The following is a 23,824-nucleotide window of genomic DNA, read 5'->3' on the forward strand; positions in this document are numbered from 1 at the left end:
AACATGAAAACATAGGTGATGGTTTGGTTGAATGGAGGGGCATGTCTTATGGCCGAATAGTACTTGATTCCTTTCAAGTTGGCGCCAATGTGGAGGAAATATTATGCTTGGTCGAATGGTTATGTAGCCATTCATCTTGGCGCCTACAAAGGGGCACATGCATAGCACATGGCTTGGATGGTCACAAGGCATGCACATGGTTCTGTAGAAGGCTTGTGGTGTAGCCTTATGGATAGGATGAAGACCAAGCATGTGCAGCAGCCCTGGGCATGAGTTGAGTTATCTTCAAGCTTGCATATGTATAGCTAGCTAGCAATGCAAGGTCTTGTTGTAAAGGATGTTCTTAGCCATGATCTCCCAAGCTTTCTAGCAGCACATTCAGTTATGTTCAGCTACATTTGATGTCACTTTCAATAACTTGTCTTCAAATAGTCCAACTAGCTGAGATTAGCTAGCCTTGAGCTCCTTCTGCTGAGTTGAGATTCTCATTGTGTTTCATGAGTTGTCATGATGTTTGTGAGCTAATTTTGAGCTGCATATTGATGCCAAAAAGTCCACCAAGCTTCCATAATATGTGTTTCCCATTGATGTACCTACATGTGCAAAGAAAATAAGGCAAATTAATGACATTGAGCTTGTATGATTTAATTACCTTGCTGCCGTGCATGAATATGATCTTGTGAGCTATGAATTCATGTCATGAGCTAAGTACATAATGATATAACATATGAGCTAATGCATAAGACTTAGGTTCTGAAATGAATGCAAATGAGCTAATAAAACATGGATTTAAAGCTAGTGAGCTAATGTAAACATAACATGAGTGAGAATAACATGACATGAGTTAATGAATAAATGAATACATGTTGCCATGATATGTAAATGATATGCAAGCATAATAAATGAATCTAAAACATATGTAAAACATCATATAAAGCTAAGTGAAGATGTGGAAACATATGTTATGCATGAAAATCACATAGTATGCAAGTGAATGATAACATATGATTATTCAAGCATAGTTTAAGGAGAAAAAACATACTTATAACATTAAGTGATGCATATAGAAGATAATAAATTATAAAGTAAGAAAGAACTCCCTTAGAATCAGCTTTGAATAACATTCATGGTGTGATCAAGTCATGGAGAAAGTTGGAGCTAGTTTGGATCGTATCATTTCTTCTTTCGTTTTTGGTTGGTTTTTGAAACATTGAGTATTATAGAAGATTAAGGAAGGATTAAATAAGATCAAAACTAAGAGATGAATGGATATTTGAGATTGAAGAAAATGGGTTTTTGAATGATATGTTAGAATATGAGTTTTTACTGATGTTTATTAGTATATTTGACTTGTCAAAAAAGTAAATAAGAGATTAGAAACATTGAATGTGATTAAGAACATGTTAGAAAAAGTGGTATGTTTCTTGGGTAGAATTGTTCTTTGGTCAAGAGAAGTTGTTATTAATACTACTAATATGACGCCAGACAGAATAATGATTATCTTGCAGGCTAGTTCCAACAGATGATTCACAAGAGAAAATTCATCCAAAAACCAGAGAAAAAAGTCATAAAATATTATAAAATCAAAAACAATCCAAAATCAATCCATAAGCCGGACTGTTATAGCCAAAAATTTTGTTTATCAGAATTTTACCAAAAATAGCAAAATTCTAAAAAACACACTAAATTAAAATTCAAAATAAAATAAGCAATCTGTAAAAAATTTGGCCAAAATCGAATTTAAAATAACTTCCTAATTGATAATCAAAATATTACCATAAATAAAAAAAATCTAAATCTAGTGATTCGGAGGAGAAAACGATAGAATTTGAAGTCGAAAAAAGGCATAAAGTGCGCATCGAAAAGAGCTTTCCGGATTGAGATCTTATGCGCGATTCTGACACCCGTAGCCAAAGTTATAGTCAAAAGACTGAAACACACTCAAAACAACTCATAGTATCTCAACGCCAAGATATAATCTACAGCTCAACATCATCTATATCGGACATAATACCACAGACACCAACTACTACTTCCACTACTGGGGTAACGGTGGTAGGATCTGATGCTCCTTCAGACTACCATATAGCTCCAAGGTCTGAAAACTTGACCCAAAATCCTAGCACGAATCCTGGATCAGCTCCGTCGTAGATTCCTACACAACCGGCGTCGCAACCAGTTCTTCAAACTGTTGTGGTGGCGGGGATGCCACTGAAGAAGAAGAGGGGAAGACCAAGGAAATATGGATCGGTTGGTTCAGTCACTATGGCGCTCTCTCCGAAGCCTATATCAACGGCTGCAGCTGTGGCACCTCCGGTGATCGACTTCTCAGTTGGGAAGAGAGGGAAAAAGTCGCCAACGTCGTTTTTGAAGGCTAAGTTCGAGCTGGAGAATATAGGTTCGAAATAATTAACCATTTTGGTGGATACCCTTTTTGAGTTTTAGTTGATTTTGGTGGTTCCCCCATGTTTAAACACATGGATTCTTAGTGCTTTATGGTGATGGTTGTTTCCCTTTTGCATTTTTTAAAATGTTTTCAATGGAACCCAATACGTACGAGAAGTGGTCAAGGGAAGTGTTGCTATCCCTACATGTTCTGAATTCTGAGTATCTTTGTTTATAGGAGGTGGGGTTGTCGAGATTGAAGTATGTGATAGCGTCGGGTTGAAGTGGGACCTGAGAACCATGAGTAGATATCACCATAGCAGATGAATGATTTTATTTTAGGGTGACGATTTTTAAAATATTAGAGAGATGCAAATTTATAAACTTTTAAAGGACGAAAATAATTATCAGTAGAAAATATAAATAAATTTTTTATAACATATGATACTTTAAAATGTTTCAGAGGGAGTTGCTTCCCTCGGTCCATCTCTGGATATACCCTAATTGAGATATCTCCTGTAACCCCCTAGACCCGGCCTATACGTTTCGACTAAGTCTAGTGGATCACATACATGATTCTTAAAGACATTTTCTGAAACCGTTATTCAATCATTGTAAAATCACATTATAAATGACATGAAATTATACTATCAAAACCCAACTTGTAAATATATAATACCAATAAGTAATAAATTAATTTAAAACAGGTCTTCAAAATCAAAATCACAATAAACTGAACAGTAATAGTAAAAGTGTCATCATCCTAAAGTACGATACTTTAAAATAAGGTCCATGTCACCAAAATAAAGTCAACTAGCAAGATAAAACATTACAATCAGATATACTTCAAGAGATATGTTGATCCTCCAAGTGCTCGAACCGAGATATCTAACCAACATTATCTGAAAGGGGAAAAACATTTTCGAAAGGTGAGCTAGGCTCAGTGTGTCCCAATATTACCTTAAAATCACAATAGGTACATTAAACAAATCATAGTCTAGTAAATCTCATAAATTCATAAAAGAGTTTAACTTTTGAAAATCATAGTTTAAACCCTTTTCTTGTACACCATCAGTAGTTCCCAAAACTATTTTCCATATAGCTTACTTTAAGCACACAGCAAAAAGAAAGCCAACCTAAGGATAAGCTTTAGAGCCTGTATCCTTAGGCCCGTAAGTCCAAGTCCATATAGCTTACCCTAAGCACACAGCAAGGGAAGCCAACCTAATGTATCTTGGGGCCCCAAGAGTCACATTAGGCCCATTCTGTTTATTAGCTTGATCAGAGCTATACTATTTTAATTCAATCCAAAAGTTCAATTGCACCGTGTCACAAATTTCATAAATCATCACATTAAATTGGTGCATCAATAAAACAGTAACCAAAGAACTCAGTGTACCTCATATTAAAACAATAAAACAATTCAGTAATAATTAGGGAACACACCTCGATAATAGGTTCAAATAGTAGATCTACTGATTGTTGGTTTCACCACGCTCTGCTACAGTTTTCGAACCTATTTTATAATAACCCTATATTACTTATGGGTAACATAAATAAATCTCTAAAATCATAAATTTACGGGTTTTACGGGTGAATACTGGCACACGTGGTTTAACTGATCTAGAAGAGTTGGGTCAAGCTGTCGAACGATCCGGAGAATCTCTTGTACCTTCAAACAATAATAATTTATCAGCCCCAAATCTTACTTAATTGTTCAAAGCTAAAATTCTTAAGTATATAAGTATTTTCAGGGTTTGACTATCAATTTGGAGGATTTCGAGTCTGAATTTGGTCAAACGGATTGCGGAATCAGAATAAGGACGTCGAAAAACATAAAGTATGACTTTTCAAAAATTTAAATTCTTGGTCAATGTTAAAGTCAACCACTTTGACCATCAATTTGGAGGCCTTCGGGTTCGAATTTGACGAAACAGACTTCGTAAACGGATTCGGGACGTCGAAAACTATCAGAATATATATACTCGGAAAAGATTAACAGTCGTTTAATGGTCGATCAAATCCATTTTAAGTTTTGGTCAAAGGAGGTCAACGGTCACGGTCAATGGTCAAAGGTCAACGGTCAATGGTCGGGTCGGGCCAACGGTTGGTCGGGTCGGGTCAGACCGGTCAAACCGGTTTTCCAGCTGCTCACTCTCCCTACGGTGGCGCGTGTGGCACGTGAGACCCCCTCCGGGGTCTAAAAATTACGGAAAAATTTCCAAAAATTATTTTGAGCGATTTCGAGATACTTACAACGATCGGTTCAAATTTTTGAACGGCGGAGAGCTCGAATTTCAACTCGGCCGAATCTTTGACTGCTCCACCTCCTCACGCACCGCTGTTGACGGCGAACAAGGTTGACACCGCGGACTCGCAACGACACAAGGAGCACGATGGTGCAGGAGGTGTCGTAAACGGAGCAACGATCGGTGATGAATTTGAGATTTTCCCCGGCGATCGAGCTAAATAAAACGTCGAGACTTTGACTGGAAATTCCCGACGTTTGGTAGCGTTTCGCTTCAATTAATTTGAAGGGTTTGTTTCTCGCTCGATGATGAACACAACGGTGGTTTGAAAACGACGATCGGAATTCGGACGGCGTCGGGATCTAAGTCGAAAACCGACGTAGGGGGAAAGGAATTTGGGAGTGTGGTTTTCTGTTTTTGAAACAGAAACCACACGTATATAACATATAACCCCAAACCTACCTAAATTTTCTGGGTAAATTCAGAGCTTAGTCCCTGAATTTTCTTTAACTCTAAAACAAGCTCTAAGTTTTAAAATCTTTCAATTTAGTCCCCAAATTTTTGCAAATTTTCACAATTAACCTCTAATTTCAATTAAATACTATTTTGTAAATATTCGGGTTGTTACAATTCTCCCCCTCTACAAGAAATTTCATCCTCGAAATTTACCTTATAAGAATAGTTGAGGAAACTGAGCCTCCATTGACTCCAATGTCTCCCAAGTAGCTTCTGAGGGGCCTCGGTTACTCCATTGAACTTTGACCATTGGAATACGCATATTCCGAAGAACTCGCTCATCTCTTTCTAAGATCTGGATGGGCTCCTCCTCATATGACAAATCAGGTCTCAGCTCTACCTCATCAACTTGAATGATGTGATCTGGATCTGGACGGTATCGCCTTAACATAGACACATAAAAAACATCATGAATACGGACTAAGATGGGAAGGCAACTCAAGCTGATAAGTAACAGGTCCAACTTTCTTCAGAATACGATACGGCCCAATAAATCGCGGACTCAGTTTACCCTTATGTCCAAATCTCAATACTTTCTTCCATGGAGATACCTTGAGAAAAACCTGATCTTCAACGTCAAACTGTATATCCTTCCTCCTTTGATCTGCATAAGCTTTCTGCCTATCAAATGCCTCTTTCAGACGGTCACGGATCAATCTGACTGTGTCTTCCGTCTCCCGCACTAACTCAGGTCCCAAAGTCTTCCTATCACGCAACTCAGTCCAACAAATTGGGGTGCGACACCTACGCCCATAGAGTGCTTCATAGGGTGCCATACGAATGCTGGTCTGGTAACTGTTATTATAAGCGAATTCAGCCAAAGGCAAAAAGTTCTCCCAGCTACCATGAAAATCAATTACACAACCCCGTAACTTATCCTCCAGAATCTGAATTACTCTATCAGATTGACCATCAGTTTGTGGGTGGAAGGAGGTACTATAATCCAATCTCGTACCCAAAGCCGTATGAAGCGCCTTCCAAAATATCGAAGTAAATCTTGGATCTCGATCTGAAATGATAGATAACGGAACACCATGCAATCTAACAATCTCTGAAATATACAACCTCGCCAACTTGTCCAACATATAATTTACCCGTACAGGAATGAAGTGAGCTGACTTTGTAAGTCTGTCAACAATCACCCAAATTGAGTCCTTTTTCGAAGGAGTCATAGGTAAACCAGTAACAAATCCATAGTAATACGCTCCCATTTCTATTCAGGAATCTTGATAGTTTGTAACAAACCTGATGGATGTTGATGTTCCGCCTTAACTTGCTGACAAGTCAAACACCTCGCCACAAAATTAGAGATGTCATTCTTCATGCCGACCCAATGATACCTCTCTCTCAAATTCTGATACATCTTATCTCCACCGGGGTGCATAGCATATGGACTACTATGAGCCTCTGTAAGGATAGTCTGCCTCAACTCAGCATCATCAGGCACACAATACCGACCTTTGAAGCATAAAACTTCTTCCTGATCAAGGGCGTAATCTGAGCTTGTCCCTTGCTCTACTTGCTCAAAGATGGAAAGCAAGGAGCTATCAAGGGGCTGCTTAGCTTTGATCTCATCAACCAAGGTCGGCTTAACTTGTAATTCTGCTAACAGAGTGCCATCGTCATATAAATTCATCCTTGCCATTAAAGATCTCAACTCTGTTACCGCCTTTCGACTCAAAGCATCCGCTACAATATTAGCTTTACCAGGGTGATAATCAATCACACAATCATAATCCTTTAGAAGCTCTAGCCAGTGTCGCTGTCTCAAATTAATCTCCTTCTGGGTCAGAAGATACTTTAAACTCTTATGATCAGTGAAAATGTAACACTTCTCTCCATAAAGATAGTGTCTCCAAATCTTTAAGGAAAAAATCACTGCTGCTAACTCCAAATCATGAGTAGGATAATTACACTCATGCGGTCGCAGCTGACGAGATGCATAAGCCACTACCTTACCTTCCTGCATTAGAACACAGTCGAGTCCTGAGTGTGACGCATCACTATACACTGTAAAATCCTTCCCGGACTATGGTTAAATCAACACTGGTGCTTGAGTCAATACCGCCTTTAATTTCTCAAAGCTCTCCTGTTGTGCCTCACCCCAGTCAAACGACACATTCTTCCTTAACAACTTTGTCAAAGGAGAAGCAATGATCGAGAAGCCCTCAACAAAACATCGATAATAACCAGCCAAGCCCAAGAAACTGCGAATTTTAGAGATATTCTTGGGTCATTTCCAATTCACAATAGCCTCGATCTTGCTTGGATCGACCTGAATACCTCGCGCAGAAATAATATGCCCCAGAAACGACACTTCTTGAAGCCAAAATTCACACTTGCTTAGTTTGGCATATAGACGATGCTCTCTCAAAGTCCGCAGAACGATCTTCAAATGCTCGTCATACTCTGCCTCAGTACGAGAATAGATCAGAATATCATCAATAAAGACCACCACAAATTGATCCAAATATGGTCGGAACACCCGATTCATCAAATCCATGAAAGCTGCAGGAGCATTTATCAAACCAAAAGGCATCACTAAGAATTCATAATGACCATATCTAGTGCGAATGGACGTCTTTGCAACATCAGATCCTTTAACTTTCAATTGATAATACCCCAAACGAAGATCAATCTTAGAGAATACAGTAGCTCCTCGCAACTGACCAAATAAGTCATCAATCATGGGTAGTGGATATTTATTCTTTACCGTCATCTGATTCAACTTCCGATAGTCAATACATAATCTTAGCGACCCATCCTTCTTTTTCACGAACAGAACTGGAGCTCCCCATGGTGAAGTACTATGCCGAATAAATCCTCGATCGAATAATTCTTGCAATTGGACCTTCAACTCCTTAATTTCTTTTGGAGCCATGCGATACGGTGCCATAGAAATAGGTGCAGATCCCAGATAAGTCTCTATCTAGAACTCTACCTCTCTATCATGAGGTAAACCAGGCAACTCCTCTGGAAAGACATCAGGAAACTCGTTAACTGTACGGATCTCTTCGATCGTGAACAATGAACCTTTAGTGTTCAAAATACAAGCAATGAAAGTCTCATACCCCTTCCGGATCATACGATCAATTTCCATCGCTGAAACTATATTGGAGAGATAGCCACGCCGTTCACCAATTAACACAACAGTCCGACCATCTGAAGTCTTTAGAGTAGCCCGCTTGTATTCACAATCCAGATTTACCTTGTGTTTATTCAACCAATCCATCCAAAGAATTAGATCGAAGTCCTCTAAAGGAAGTTCCATAAGATCAGCGAGAAAAATTTCTCCCTGAACCTCGAGAGGACAACGCCTAAATACTTTATTCACTAATACCGCTTGTCCTACTGGACTCGTAACAGTATTTTCAGTGTTCTCGATCGGAATCTGAAGGTTTCGAGATACCGAGCTCGATACATAGGAGTGAGTGGAGCCATTATCCAGTAATGCAAAGTATGGGATAGAATAAATAGTAAATGTACCTGCAATAACCTCAGGCTCATCTCTGTCATCCCGACGTCTAGTGGCATAAACCAAAGCTGGTTGTCTAGCCTCAGAAACTGTTGGCCCTCTATTTTACTGAGATCGGGCTCTACTGTCAGTCCTGGAGGCTGAACCACGAGCCTTTACTTGGCTACGATCTCTAATTGGAGTCTGTACTGTAGTCTAAGAACACATAGGAGTCTGAGTAGCGGTCTGCTCAAACGAAGCTAGCTGAGGACAATCCCTCCGAAAATGACCACTAGATCCACACTGATAGCAAAGACCCATCTTCTTACGACACTCTCCTGTGTGTTGTTTACCACAAAACTAACAGAGGAACCCATGATAATACGATGAGGAACCGCCTCAACTGCCAACTAACGGAGAGGATGCTGCAGGCCTGAAACGTGTATTGCTTCTCTGAGGGACTAAAGTACGAGTCCTTTTCCCGAATTGTGCTGATGACTCCATCGGGCCTGAAAATTTCTTAGATCGTTCCTGTTCAACATGCTCTCTACCAGAAGCTAAAACCTCCACCTCTTCAGCATCTTTGGCTCTACCCACCAGCACATCAAATATCTCATCCTGATGGGTTACAACTTACCTACGCAGCTCGTATCTGAGTCCAAGGGCAAATTTACGACATCGATCTCTCTCAGTAGGTACCATACTGAATCCATACTTCAGCAACTTCAAGAACTCAATCTCATACTCAGAAACAGTCATGTCTCCCTGAACCAGTTCTTGAAACTGCTGACGTCTCTAAGCTAAGTAGCGCTCTCCTAGAAAATGACTCCGAAAGCGATCCTTAAAGAAATTCCAGGTCAAACGATCGGTAGGAACACTACTGGTCACTGACTCCCACCAAGTGTAGGCATTGCCATCTAACATCACCACATCACCCTGATATCTCTTAGTTGAGTCTAAACCCAACTAATCCATGCGTCTCTCTGTATCCTGGAGCCAATCCTCAGCTTCAGTAGGAGCTCCACCAATCTGTCCCCCAAAAGTTCTAACTCCATTGGCAATCAAAGTCTGCGAAATAGGAACCTCTGATACAACACCAATAGCTCTGATTGCTCCCTGTATCAACTGCATAAATTGTCTACCAAAATTCTCATCCAAAGCAACTCCGGTAGACTCTGACTCAATATCGGTCGCTCCTATGATCGGTCTAGTCATGCCAATACTAGCGGCAGGAGGCAGATTTGTTGGGGTCGTAGGAGCAGGATCACCTATCGGAGGTGGGGGATCTATCCGTATCTCATCAATCGGATCTGCAAATCTAGCCACTCGACCTCGTCCCCGGCTAGTTCGACGACCACGTCTAGCACTCATTTTGATGGATCTCAAGTTTACTACAGAAGATAAAACTTAGGGTTATATAAGCACTTGGAGTCTCGAACACAATTTAAAAATCTTAATAATTTTGTGCCATGGCATTTGTAACTTGTTTTGTAAAATATTTCAAAACCGTATTTTCAATATGGACTCATACACAGTCCGAGGGTTAAAACCAAAAGCTCTGATACCAATAAATGTAACCCCCTAGACCCGGCCTATGTATTTCGACTAAGTCTAGTGGATCACATACATGATTCTTAAAGACATTTTCTGAAACCGTTATTCAATCATTGTAAAATGACATTATAAATGACATGAAATTATACTATCAAAACCCAACTTGTAAATATAATACCAATAAGTAATAAATTAATTTAAAACAGGTCTTCAAAATCAAAATCACAATAAACCGAACAGTAATAGTAAAAGTGTCATCATCCTAAAATACGATACTTTAAAATAAGATCCATGTCACCAAAATAAAGTCAACTAGCAAGATAAAACATTACAATCAGATATACTTTAAGAGATATGTTGATCCTCCAAGTGCTCGAACCGAGATATTTACCAACAGTATCTGAAAAGGGAAAAACATTTTCAAAAGGTGAGCTAGGCTCAGTGTGTCCCAATATTACCTTAAAATCACAATAGGTACATTAAACAAATCATAGTCCAGTAAATCTCATAAATTCATAAAAGAGTTTAACTTTTGAAAATCATAGTTTAAACCCTTTTCTTGTACACCATCAGTAGTTCCCAAAACTATTTTCCATATAGTTTACTTTAAGCACACAACAAAAAGAAAGCCATCCTAAGGATAAGCTTTAGAGCTTGTATCCTTAGGCCCGTAAGTCCAAGTCCATATAGCTTACCCTAAGCACACAGCAAGGGAAGCCAACCTAATGTATCTTGGGGCCCCAAGAGTCACATTAGGCCCATTCTGTTTATTAGGCCCATTCTGTTTATTAGCTTGATCAGAGCTATACTATTGTAATTCAATCCAAAAGTTCAATTGCACCGTGTCACAAATTCCATAAATCATCACATTAAATTGGTGCATCAATAAAACAATAACCAAAGAACTCAGTGTACCTCATATTAAAACCAATAAAACAGTTCAATAATAATTAGGGAACATACCTCGATAATAGGTTCAAATAGTAGATCTACTGATTACTGGTTTCACCACGCTCTGCTACAGTTTTCGAACCTATTTTATAATAACCCTATATTACTTATGGGTAACATAAATAAATCTCTAAAATCATAAAATTTACGGGTCTTACGGGTGAATACTGGCACACATGGTTTAACTGATCTAGAAGAGCTGGGTCGAGCTGTCGAACGATCCGGAGAATCTCTTGTACGTTCAAACAATAATAATTTATCAGCCCCAAATCTTACTTAATTGTTCAAAGCTAAAATTCTTAAGTATATAAGTATTTTCAGGGTTTGACTATCAATTTGGAGGATTTCGAGTCTGAATTTGGTCAAACGGATTGCGGAATCAGAATCAGGACGTCGAAAAAAATAAAGTATGACTTTTCAAAAATTTAAATTCTTGGTCAAAGTCAAAGTCAACCACTTTGACCGTCGATTTGGAGGCCTTCGGGTTCGAATTTGACAAAACGGACTTCAGAAACGGATTCGAGACGTCAGAAACTATCAAAATAGGTATACTCGGAAAAGATTAACGGTCGTTTAATGGTCAGTCAAAGCCATTTTAAGTTTTGGTCAAATGAGGTCAACGGTCACGGTCAACGGTCGGGTCGGGTCATGTCAGACCAGTCAGACCGGGTCAGACCGGTTCGAACCTGTTGAAACCGATCAAACCAGTCAAAATCGGTTCAAAACCGGTCAAATCGGTTTTCCAGCTGCTCACTCTCCTTGCGGCGGCGCGTGTGGCACGTGAGACCACCTCCGGGGGTCTAACAATTACGGAAAATTTCCAAAAATTATTTTGAGCAATTTCGAGATACTTACAACGATCGGTTCAAATTTTTGAACGGCGGAGAGCTCGAATTTCAACTCGGCCGAATCTTTGACTGCTCCACCTCCTCACGCGCCGCCGTCGACGGTGAATAAGGTTGACACCGTCGGACTCGCAACGACACAAGGAACACGATGGTGTAGGAGGTGTCGTAAACGGAACAACGATCGGTGATGAATTTGAGATTTTCCCGGCGATCGAACTAAATAAAACGTCGAGACTTTGACTGAAAATTCCCGACGTTTGGAAGCGTTTCGCTTCAATTAATTTGAAGGGTTTGTTTCTCGCTCGATGATGAACACAATGGTAGTTTCAAAACGACGATCGGAATTCGGACGGCGTCGGGATCTAAGTCGAAAACCGGCGTAGGGGGAAGGGAATTTGGGAGTGTAGTTTTCTGTTTTTGAAACAGAAACCACACGTATATAACATATAACCCCAAACTTACCTAATTTTTTTGGGTAAATTCAGGGCTTAGTTCCTAAATTTTCTTTAACTCTAAAACAAGCTCCAAGTTTTAAAATCTTTCAATTTAGTCCCCAAATTTTTGCCAATTTTCACAATTAATCTCCAATTTCAATTAAATACTATTTTGTAAATATTCGGTTTGTTACATCTCCTGATAAGTTTCTATGTGGCAGTTTATGAAGGATAGTGTAAGATCTTATGGTTTGGTAATGTGGGATTTGTGGTAATAATGGAATCTTCTTGTTGATAGTGTCCTTTTCCACTTGTCATGCTTTACTGGAAGCAAATTTTGTGTAAGGTACCCTCTTTCAATTGATGATGGGGAGTCTTGGATATCAAACCTGTCTGCTATTTGCTGCCTGATTTCACTGGTAGATGGAGGAGAACATTAGTTGCTTTTATGCTTTGGCCTATTGAGTTTGGACAAAACACAGTTACTTGTTGGTTTCTTCGAATAATAACTCGTAATGCTTTCAATATTTTGTATATGTCAGTTGTGTGATTCTTTGTACCATGTGGTAAGGATGAATATACCTGGGGCTTAGTTTTGATTACTAGTTTAGTTCTCTTGTTTATCCTCCCATCGACTCATGTTGTGGAGCACATAAATCGAGTATCGCTCGTTTAAGACTAGCGAAGTACGCATAGTATACAGTACGCACTGTTTTGGAAATATCGAATTGCAACTTGATGAGTTTCATCGACTCCCTGGGATGTTTATAATTGTCTTGCAGGATTATTCAATTATACTAAGAACAGTGGTTTGGTTCTGTGGTATCAATTGTTCATTTTTAGGAATAATGAGTTTAATAGTTTTCATGGATGTAAAATTCTTCGAATTCCATGTTTCTGATTTTGTAAGACTGCTTTTGTAGGTGAATGGGTTGCATGCTCTGTTGGGGCTAATTTTACACCACATATCATCACTGTTAATTCTGGTGAGGTATGTTGTAAACATAACTGCTATCTTCAAGTTAACTTACATTCAGCGTAATGGTCGCTGGAAAATTATGGATTGAGAGTACTGTTATCATCGTGATTTTCAGTCGATATTAAAGTAAAACTTGTTAATATCGTACGTTGGTGATTCTTTCTTTTTTGGTTGTTTTAGGATGTCACGATGAAGATTATACCCTTTTCTCAACAAGGGTCTCGAGCTATATGCATTCTCTGCGAGTGGGGTGATCTCAAGTGTCACTCTTAGTCAACCCGATTCCTCTGGTGGTACACTGACATATGAGGTGATGCTTTATTTCTCTTTAAATCTCGGCTCTTAGCATGGATACTTATTCTTGTTAAATGTCTGCAGATTGGTGTTTAAATCGTTTTTTTGAGCATATTGAATGGAATATAGCATTGATCCTATAGGGTTTACCAACTTCCTTAATCGGCCTATTTCGGCAGTTTACTTTTGTTTCATCAGCCAACATCTCATTTCTTTTCAAATTTCTTGCAGGGTCGATTTGAGATACTGTCTCTGTCTGGTTCATTCATGCCCAATGACACTGGTGCAACAAGAAGCAGATCTGGTGGGATGAGTGTTTCATTAGCGAGTCCAGATGGTCGTGTTGTGGGTGGTGGAGTTGCTGGTCTCCTAGTAGCTGATGGCCCTGTGCAGGTTCGGCTTCTGTTTTGTCCACGCCTGTTTATGTTCTCTGTCCCTCGATTGTTTTTCGCTTCCGGGTTTTAACAACTTTCTTTCAAGTGAACGATTACTGCAAGCCCCGGTGAAGATTGAGCCTCTAAATTTCTTACTTTCTGTTGTTTGTGAACCAGGTTGTAGTGGGCAGTTTTCTAGCAGGGAACCAGCATGAGCCGAAGCTTAAGAAACAGAAGCACGAGTCGTTTTCAGTTGCCACACCGGTGGCAGCCATTCCGGTTTCTAGTGCTGATAAACATCAGTACATCCTTCGGCGGTGATAGTTGGCCTCCTTTGCCTTCAGATACAAGGAATAATCCTACTGACATTAATGTCTCAGTGCCTGGAAGTTAATCTAAACTTTCTGACATTATTTTCCGGTACAAGTTTCTCGATATTGACTGCATCGACAAACAAAGCACAACTGATGAAACCTCATTCTCGCGTCGTCGTCTTTTCGAATGTACCCATAATGCTCATTTTCGCCTAGGGTTTATTTTGCCCTATTGATTAATTTTAACTACTAGTTTAGTTTGGTCAGCTGATTAGATTAGCCTTCTGCAGCTATTGTGCCATGTAGAATATTTTGAATGTAACGTTTACTGATAGAGTTGTTTTTTCTTCGAAATGATGATGGATTGTTCAAACATCCCAGTTTTCATTGCTAATGGCTTGTTTATGTAGATATTCACTTTCACTTCTATTCAGATCAAATCCTGTACAACAACAATTCCCAGTTGAGTAATTAGATGGTTTCGAATCATATTGTGTTGGATTTAACTTAATGAGGGGAAACTGGTTGCACTTGACTTAATCCAAGAAATTGAGGAAAAGGTTCATTTGAACTAAGACAAAATAAATGTCACGTTCGGTGAATAGAAGTCTTAGGCGAATATAAAGTACAAGGATATTGAGTTTGTGGTTGAAAACTTTAAGGTGTTACTGTGCAAGATAGTTATACATTTTAAACGTAAAGGGAAATTGAGTCCACATTTCATCAGACCATTTGAAGTGTTGGAAAATATTAGACCAGTGGCCTATCATTTTGGCTTCGTCACCTAAAACAGAACGAATCCATAACATGTTCTATGTGTCTATATTGAAAAGATATCGCTCAGATACTTCACACAATTTCGGTAAAATCAAGGTGAATCCTAATTTTTCATATGAGGAAGAGCTATTGATAATCTTAGCTCGAGAGGTAAAAAAACTTTGGAATAAGTGAATTCTATTAAAGAAGGTTCTATGGAAGAATCATGAAGTGGTGGAGGCTACTCGCGAGTCAGATTAGTCTGTATAACTTCAGTATCCAGATCTATTTGAACCATGTAAATTTCAAGGATAATTTTCATCAGGAGTGGAAAGTTGTAATCTCCATAATTTGAGTCAACGCATTGGAGTTGATTTGATATAGCTTTGGGTTGGTTTAGAAACATAATTGGACCGTTGAGGCATGTTGGGTCTCATTTGGATAAGAATTGGACCCAATTGAGCTTAGAAAGGGGGGAATTTGTAAGGAGGTTAAGGGTTAAGGGACCAAAAGGATACTTTAATAATTACAAAAATTTAGGCTAATTTGGAGGGATAATGATAAAGTCATCCATATGGTTTAAGGGGAGAGAAAACTTAGGGTACATTCGGTTCTAGAAAATAATTTTATTTTTTATTTTTAGAAAATAGTTTTCATTTTTAGTTTTTTGAAAATTAGAAAAAATGTTTTATTAATTTAAATGAAAACATTAATTCAAAAATAAAATAGTAGAAATATATTTGGTATCTATTTTTTTTAAAATAGAGATGAAAAATAGTTATTAAATAATTAAATTAAAATATAATTATTAAAAAAATCATTACATAAATTAAGATGTGAGAATAAAGTTTATAAGAAATTTCATTACACAAATTATTTTAGTTTATAATAAGAATATAATGTCAATACAATACATCAACTAAATTAAAAAATATATACAAAAAAATATTGTTATAAACAAGAAAAAAAGTGACATGAATATATATATATATATATATATATATGGTATTTAAGGCCCTCAATCTTCAAGGGGGAGAAATAGTGTAGCCTGCAATTTTTATTGTACTTAATGTGACCCTTAAACTAAGATAAAAATCTCTCTATTCTTTTAACCAAAATAATCAAACTGTCACGACATTTACATGAAAGTTCATAAAGCTTACATAGTAACATGTAATATTGATGTGATATTTCATGATGTTGTTGTGGTAGTACATGATGAAAAATGATTTAGTAGATGGGCTTAATTGTTTTTTTACTAAGTTTGAGGGCTTGATTATTTTTAGAAAGTTTGAGGACTTATTTAATTTTTTTAAAAAGATATTATTTAAATTTCAAATATAAATATAAAAATATTATTCTAGTAAATTATTAAAAAAATTAGTTTAAGGACCATATTGAGTAAACAAAATTCAGGGACCATATTGATTTTTTTGTAAAAGTTTAAGAGTTTTAAATACTATTAAATTAAAAATTTATTGTTAGTAGGATTTGAACGAATATAAATTAACTTAAAATCAAACCGTGTTTTCCTATTTTAAATTTCCAAAACAATTTTAACAAAATACTTAAAAATATCTTTTTATGTTTTTATATTACTTATTTTTGTTTTAATTTCCCATAAATTATTTTCTAATTTTACAACCAAACATATTTTCTTCAATGTTTTCTATTTTCTAAGAAAATAAAAATAATCTATATTTTTCATAACCAAAAAAAGCGCTGACTTTTCACCGACCTTCTTTCTTAACTATTTTCAGTTTTATCCCCTTCTTCTTCTCCCTCCCTTTATGCAAAAGGCTCCTTACTGGCTTTGTTAGTACAATTCTCAGCTTAAGAAAGGTAAAAAAAAAAGACATTTTAAGAAATTTATAAACTTCTAAATGAGATCAATGGGTTTTAAGAGAGTTTAAGCTCTAGAGTTCAACTAGTAAAGATTTACAGCATGTTTCTATTTTTAAATTCTTCGTTAGTATTTACTTGATCATTATGGATGAGTAAAAAGGTCTTTTGCTTATGGTTTATTATTGAAAGAGAAAGGAGATTCATCTAGAGTTTGAGACAGTAAGAAGATTAGAGAAATTAATTTAAGGGTCTCCATTGATGTTTGTGAGCAAAATAGTGTATCACTAATCCTTTATTATATTATTACATTCATAAATCCGGTGTCTTGTGTGATTTATAGATTTTGAAGCATGTTTGAGTTTATATACATGTTTTGTAGCTTGGATGATGAATTTATTGTTAAACATAAGTTTATATGTTGCTAAATAAACCTATGAGACATTCTTAGACTTTACAAATGAAGTATAACCTTATTGCGTAGAGAGGGTTTGAAGGTAATTTCTAAGAATAAAATTACATTTTTAAGCTTTGACATCGATATTGTTCATATGCTATCGACATTGTTTGAATGGGTATAAAAACCTAAACAAATTATACATGAAGTATCAATACCAATTCTTAAAAGATCATGATGTGAACACAACAACACAAATGGATCCTGAAGTCATGCCTCAAGGACCTATCACTCGTGCAAAGGCTAAACAATTCAGGGAAGTACTTTCTCATAAGTGCCTTAATGTTTTTAAATCTTTTAATGAGAAAGAACCCTTAGATAATAGGTTGTTTAATATGTTACATATTGAATATTAAATGACCTATAGTTCACATTCTTATATTATACATCATATAAATTCATTTACTTAGTTTATTTCTTTATGTTATGCATGTAGGCATATTCAGTCAACACTTGGGAGTTACATTGGAGCTAAATGGAGCATACAAAAGAAAGGATACTTACATGGGAACGATTAGGAGAATATAAGGAGCAAATTGGTGAAAAGTTATTTTGAAGCCGTGAGCTCATAGCTGGATTGAGCTGAAGATTTGAGCTACAAGATGACCTCATTTTAGCTGGGGAGCTGCACCATCATCATCACCACTTAGGACACTTCAAATATGTCCTAAGTCAAAATTTGTGAAATCGTACCTTTTCACGAATAGTTGCCAACTCAAGAGGTACCTTTTCACAAGGAGCTGCCATAATGTTCACCATGCTATAAGTCACCTATGGCCAGCTCACCTTTAGCTCATTCACACCATAAGTAGCTCAAACATTAAGGGACACCTTTCTCAAACATTGTGACCTTTCATGAATGATGCTGACCATGAAGATGGCTTTACATCCAAGAGCATGTTGATGAAGACAATGTAATCATTGGAGGTTTAAATCACCAAAGAACATGATATAAAGCTTCATGTCTATTCGACCACACACATGCCATGCACATGAGAGATTTTGTCGCCAAAATGAGAAGACACAACACCATTCGGCCAAGGGAGATGTTTCCTCATCATTTTCGAATCATTAAGTCCCTTCATGAAGGGTTAGCCGAACCATCACAAGCCCAAAAGACTTAATCATTCATTTGAAGCATTATGTATCTTCCTAAAGTCATGTATCTAGCTGAAACATTATATAACCATTCGGCCAAGCCCTCTCATTTCCTATAAATAGAGTGGCTTGCCATAATTTTTGTCATCTCATCTCTTATATAAAAATATACTCTTGTGAGTTATTTCTCTTCAAAGTTCTTTGTGAACTTTATCGATTAAACAAGTATAGTTCCGATACTTGTGGCGTCATTCCTTCCATCTTGATTCCTAAATTTCTAGATTGATATCTAGTGGGTTGAAGACACTATCACCACCCCTAAAGCAAGTTTGTGAAGACCAGGATTGTGCTTCATAATATAGTTTCCTCTTTGGCGTGTTTGAGATACAACATCACCACCATTGTTATTTCATCATCAACATCATCCATCTCTTCCATCATTTCCGTAGCCATCTCTATCCCTACTATTTTATTTCATTACTTATATTATTATTCCCTTTATTAAGTCCATCATTAATCATATTTCCTTTCTTATTTTGTGCAGCCCAACCTTATAAATTCAAGGACATCAGTACTTGTCAATCCTAGATCAGGACACAATAAGGCTATCTACTCTCTTCTATCAAAGCGTGTAGATCACATTACATCAAGCGGTAATCAGAGCATAGTTGGATTGACAACAAAAGTGTCATTGGCATGTAAAGCAAAAGAAAAATAGAAGAAAATACTCCTTCATCAAATTTGGAGTGCAAAAAGAAAGAAAAAGAGAAAAAATCAGAAAAGAAAAAAAGAAAAGAAATAGAAAAATTCAAAAAGAAAGCAAGCCAAGGAAAGTGCTATACCATTTCAAAGTACATCAAAGAGGCCATCTACACTTAGAGAAGATAACCTTATTGTTTCTTGAGAAAGGTTGCAGTAAGTGTTGTTTCTTGAATTGTAAGTCACCTCTTCCTTTTCTATATCTTCATTTTCCTTGTCTTCAACCATTTCTATCTTTAATACCTTTAAATCCTTTCTTTTATCTTTCCATTTCTTCTATTCTTTCTACCCTAACCTATTTGCAGCCGATGCACACAAGGAAGGAATTAACTTGTTATAATCTTGAGTAAGTTCCTCAAAGGACTTAGCAAGAGAAATTTGAGTGGAAAAGGCTATTGAGAGAGTGAGATCAGAAGGGGAACTGTTAAAATCCATAATTATATTCCCGAGAGTAAACACGAGTGTTGAGTGGAGTGATCTTATCATTTTCTTTGGAGTGAACTTGAAAGGTTTTGTGAGTGTGCTACTAAGGTTTATTTTCATTTTATTCACTAACAATGTCTCAAGTTTCAGGACAAATTTTTGTTGTGAAAAGAGCCTTGAATATTCAGTCCATGAAGGATAACCAAAGAGAGAACATTTTTCACACTAGATGTCATGTAAACAACAAAGTGTGTTTCATGATTATCGACGGGGGAAGTTGCACCAATGTTACAAGTACTTTAATGGTGGCTAAACTTGGACTCAAGACCATTAAACATCATGCACCATACAAGCTACAATGGCTAAATGATGGAGGAGAAGTTAAAGTCACCAAACAAGTCAACATTTCCTTTTCAATTGGGAAATACCAAGACCAAGTCCTTTGTGATGTCATTCCAATGAATGTGTGCCATATACTCCTAGGGAGGCCTTGTCAATTTGATAAGAAGGCTATCCATGATGGTTTCACCAACCGGTACTCATTCTATCACCATGAAAAGAAATTCATTTTGACTCCTCTTTCACCAAATCAAGTTTCTGAAGATCAAGTCACTTTGAAGAAAAGCATTGAAGTTTTCAAATCTATCAATAAGGAAAACCCAATGAAGATGAACATATATGCTGGAGGAAAAGATATTAGGAAACATTTGTTATCATACAAAGCTCTAATTGTACTTAGGTACTAGGAAAGCTTAATTTTGATTAACATTCTAGAAGGCTTGCCTTCCTCTATTTCATCTTTATTGCAGGAATTTGAAGAGTTATTTCTGGAAGATATCCCTAGTGGATTGCCACCTATTAGAGGGATCGACATCAAATGAATTTTACACCTGGTGCATCTATTCCAAACAAACCAGCATATAGAAGTAACCCCGAATAACCAAGGAACTTTAAAAACAAGTTAAAGAATTAATGGACAAGGGATACATACGAGAGAGTTTGAGTCCATGTGATGTTCCAGTGTTACTTGTTCCCAAAAAGGATGGTTCATGGAGAATGTGTGTAGACTGTCGTGCTATCAATCAAATTACCATCAAGTACTGACATCCTATACCAAGACTTGATGACATGTTAGACGAATTAAGTGGAGACACCATGTTTTCTAAAATTGACTTAAAGAGTGGATATAATCAAATTAGAATAAGAGAAGGAGATGAATGGAAGACCGCATTCAAAACAAAGCAAGGATTGTATGAGTGGTTGGTAATGCCTTTCGGTTTAACCAATACTCCAAGCACCTTCATGAGGTTAATGAATCATGTACTCCGACCATTCATCGGTAATATTTGTGTTGTTTATTTTGATGATATTTTGGTTTATAGTCATAACTTGGAATCCCATGTGCAACACTTGAGGTACGTTCTTGAAACCCTCCAAAAGGAAAAGCTTTATACAAATATGAAGAAATGTGTCTTTTGCACTAACAGTTTAACATTCTTATGCTTTATTGTAAGTTCACAGGGACTTGAAGTTGATCCTGAAAAGATCAAAGCCATTCAAGAGTAGCCTACACCTACTTCAATTAGTCAAGTCCAAAGTTTTCATGGTCTTGCAAGTTTTCATAGAAGGTTTGTGCCTAATTTTAGTTCTATTGCTGCCCCTTTAATAGGGATCATTAAAAAGAATTATATCTTTTCATGGGGCAAAGAACAAGAAGATGCCTTCAACGAAATGAAGGAATGTTTAACCAAGGCACCTTTACTTGTACTACCTAACTTTGATAAGACTTTTGAGGTTGAGTGTGATGCTTCTGGAATTGAAATTGGGGCTATTTTGACTCAAGAAGGACGACCCATTGCATATTTTAGTGAAAATTTGAATGGTGCCTTGCTAAACTATCAAACTTATGTCAAAGAGATGTATTCTCTCATACGGGCACTTGAAGTTTGGCAACATTATCTTCTACCAAAGGAATTCGTCATACACACCGACCATGAAGCCTTGAAGCATATCAAAGGTCAACACAAGCTTAACAAGCGACATGCCAAATGGGTGGAGTTTTTGGAATCATTTCCTTACGTTATTCATTACAAGAAAGGTAAAGAAAACATTGTAGCCGATGCTCTCTCCAGAAGGTATGTACTCCTTAATGCTTTTGATTCAAATTAATTGGGTTTTCATATATTACGAATTGTTATGCTACTGACCATGACTTTGAAGAGAAGTATAAGTCTTGTGAGAAAGGTGCATATGAAAAGTTTTATAGGCACGAGGGATATCTATTCAAAGAAGGGCGTTTATGCATTCCTCAAGGGTCTTTTCGAGAAGTGCTTGTTCGAGAAGCTCATGAAGGAGGTCTCATGGGTCATTTTGGAGTCAGCAAAACTTTGGAGATTTTGAAACAACACCTCTATTAGCCTAAAATGTAGAGAGACGTTGAAAGGGTATGTGAAAGATGTGTCACTTGCAAAAAGGAAAAATCAAAAGTTATGCCTCATGGACTTTACATGCCTTTACCTATTCCTCAAGCACCATGGGTTGATATATCAATGGACTTTGTGATGGGACTACCAAGGATAAAGAATGGACGATACTCAATATTTGTGGTAGTAGATCGTTTTTCCAAGATGGCACATTTCATACCATGCCACAAGACAGACGATGCAACACATGTGGCCAACTTGTTCTTTAGAGAAATTGTGAAATTACATGGCGTTCCAAGAACCATAGTCTCCGATAGAGATGTCAAATTTCTTAGCCATTTCTGGAGGACATTATGGAGTAAAATTGAACAAAGTTGCTATTCTCCACAACCTACCACCCTCAAACGGATGGGCAAACCGAAGTGGTGAATCGAGTATTATCAACATTGTTGAGATCTATCATCAAAAAGAACATCAAAGCTTGAGAGGAATGCTTGCCAGACGTTGAGTTTGCATACAATCAGACAGTCCATTCAATGACCAAGATGTCACCATTTGAGGTAGTGTATGGATTTAACCCCTTAACACCTCTAGATCTTCTACCTTTGCCTCAAGAACACATGATCAACAAAGTTGACAAGAACAAAGCTAATTTATTTAAGAAACTTCATCTTCAAGTTCGAGACAATATAGAAAAATGAACAAGGCAATATGAACAGCAAGCAAATAAGGGACGCAAGTAACTAAAATTGGAGGAAGGTGATTGGGTGTGGGTGCATTTCAGAAAAGAACGTTTTCCTTCCCAAAGAAAATCCAAGTTGTTACCAAGAGGAGATGGACCGTTCCAAATCATCAAAAATATAAATGATAATGCCTACAAATTGGATTTACCTGGTAAATAAAATGTAAGTGCAACTTTTAATATTTCAGATCTCTCTCTATTTGAAGACAACGACGATTTGAGGAAAAATCGCTCAAAGGAAGGGGAGGATGATGTGAACACAACAACACAAATGGATCCTGAAGTCATGCCTCAACGACCTAACACTCATGCAAATGATAAACAATTCAGGGAATTACTTTCTCATAAGTGCCTTAATGTTTTTAAATCTTTTAATGAGAAAGAACCCTTAGATAATAGGTTGTTTAATATATTACATATTGAATATTAAATGACCTATAGTTCACATTCTTATATTATACATTATATAAGTTCATTTACATAGTTTATTTCTTTATGTTATGCATGTAGGCACATTCGACCAACACTTGGGAGCTACATTGGAGCTAAATGGAGCATGCAAAAGAAAGGATACTTACATGGGAACGATTAGGAGAACATAAGGAGCAAATTGGTGAAAAGTTGTTTTGAAGCCGTGAGCTCATAGCTGGATTGAGCTGAAGATTTGAGCTACAAGATGACCTCATTTCAGCTGGGGAGCTGCACCATCATCATCACCACTTAGGAAACTTCAAATATGTCCTAAGTCAAAATTTGTGAAATCGTACCTTTTCGCGAATAGTTGCCAACTCAAGAGGTACCTTTTCACAAGGAGCTGCCATAATGTTCACCATGCTACAAGTCACCTATGGCCAGCTCACCTTTAGTTCATTCACACCATAAGTAGCTCAAACATGAAGGGACACATTTCTCAAACATTGTGACCTTTCATGAATGATGCTGCCCATGAAGATGGCTTTACATCCAAGAGCA

At 37.2% G+C, this 23,824-nt stretch overlaps 1 pseudogene; it reads left to right on the forward strand.

Moving 5' to 3' along the window:
• The window catches only part of LOC120140917, a 57,177-nt pseudogene extending 42,662 nt beyond the window's left edge, over window positions 1-14,515 (forward strand).
• Window positions 14,516-23,824: the final 9,309 nt, after the last annotated feature.

Source organism: Hibiscus syriacus, unplaced genomic scaffold (genome assembly GCF_006381635.1).
Source record: "Hibiscus syriacus cultivar Baekdansim isolate YM2019G1 unplaced genomic scaffold, ASM638163v2 tig00002237_pilon, whole genome shotgun sequence".
Taxonomy (NCBI): domain Eukaryota; kingdom Viridiplantae; phylum Streptophyta; class Magnoliopsida; order Malvales; family Malvaceae; genus Hibiscus; species Hibiscus syriacus.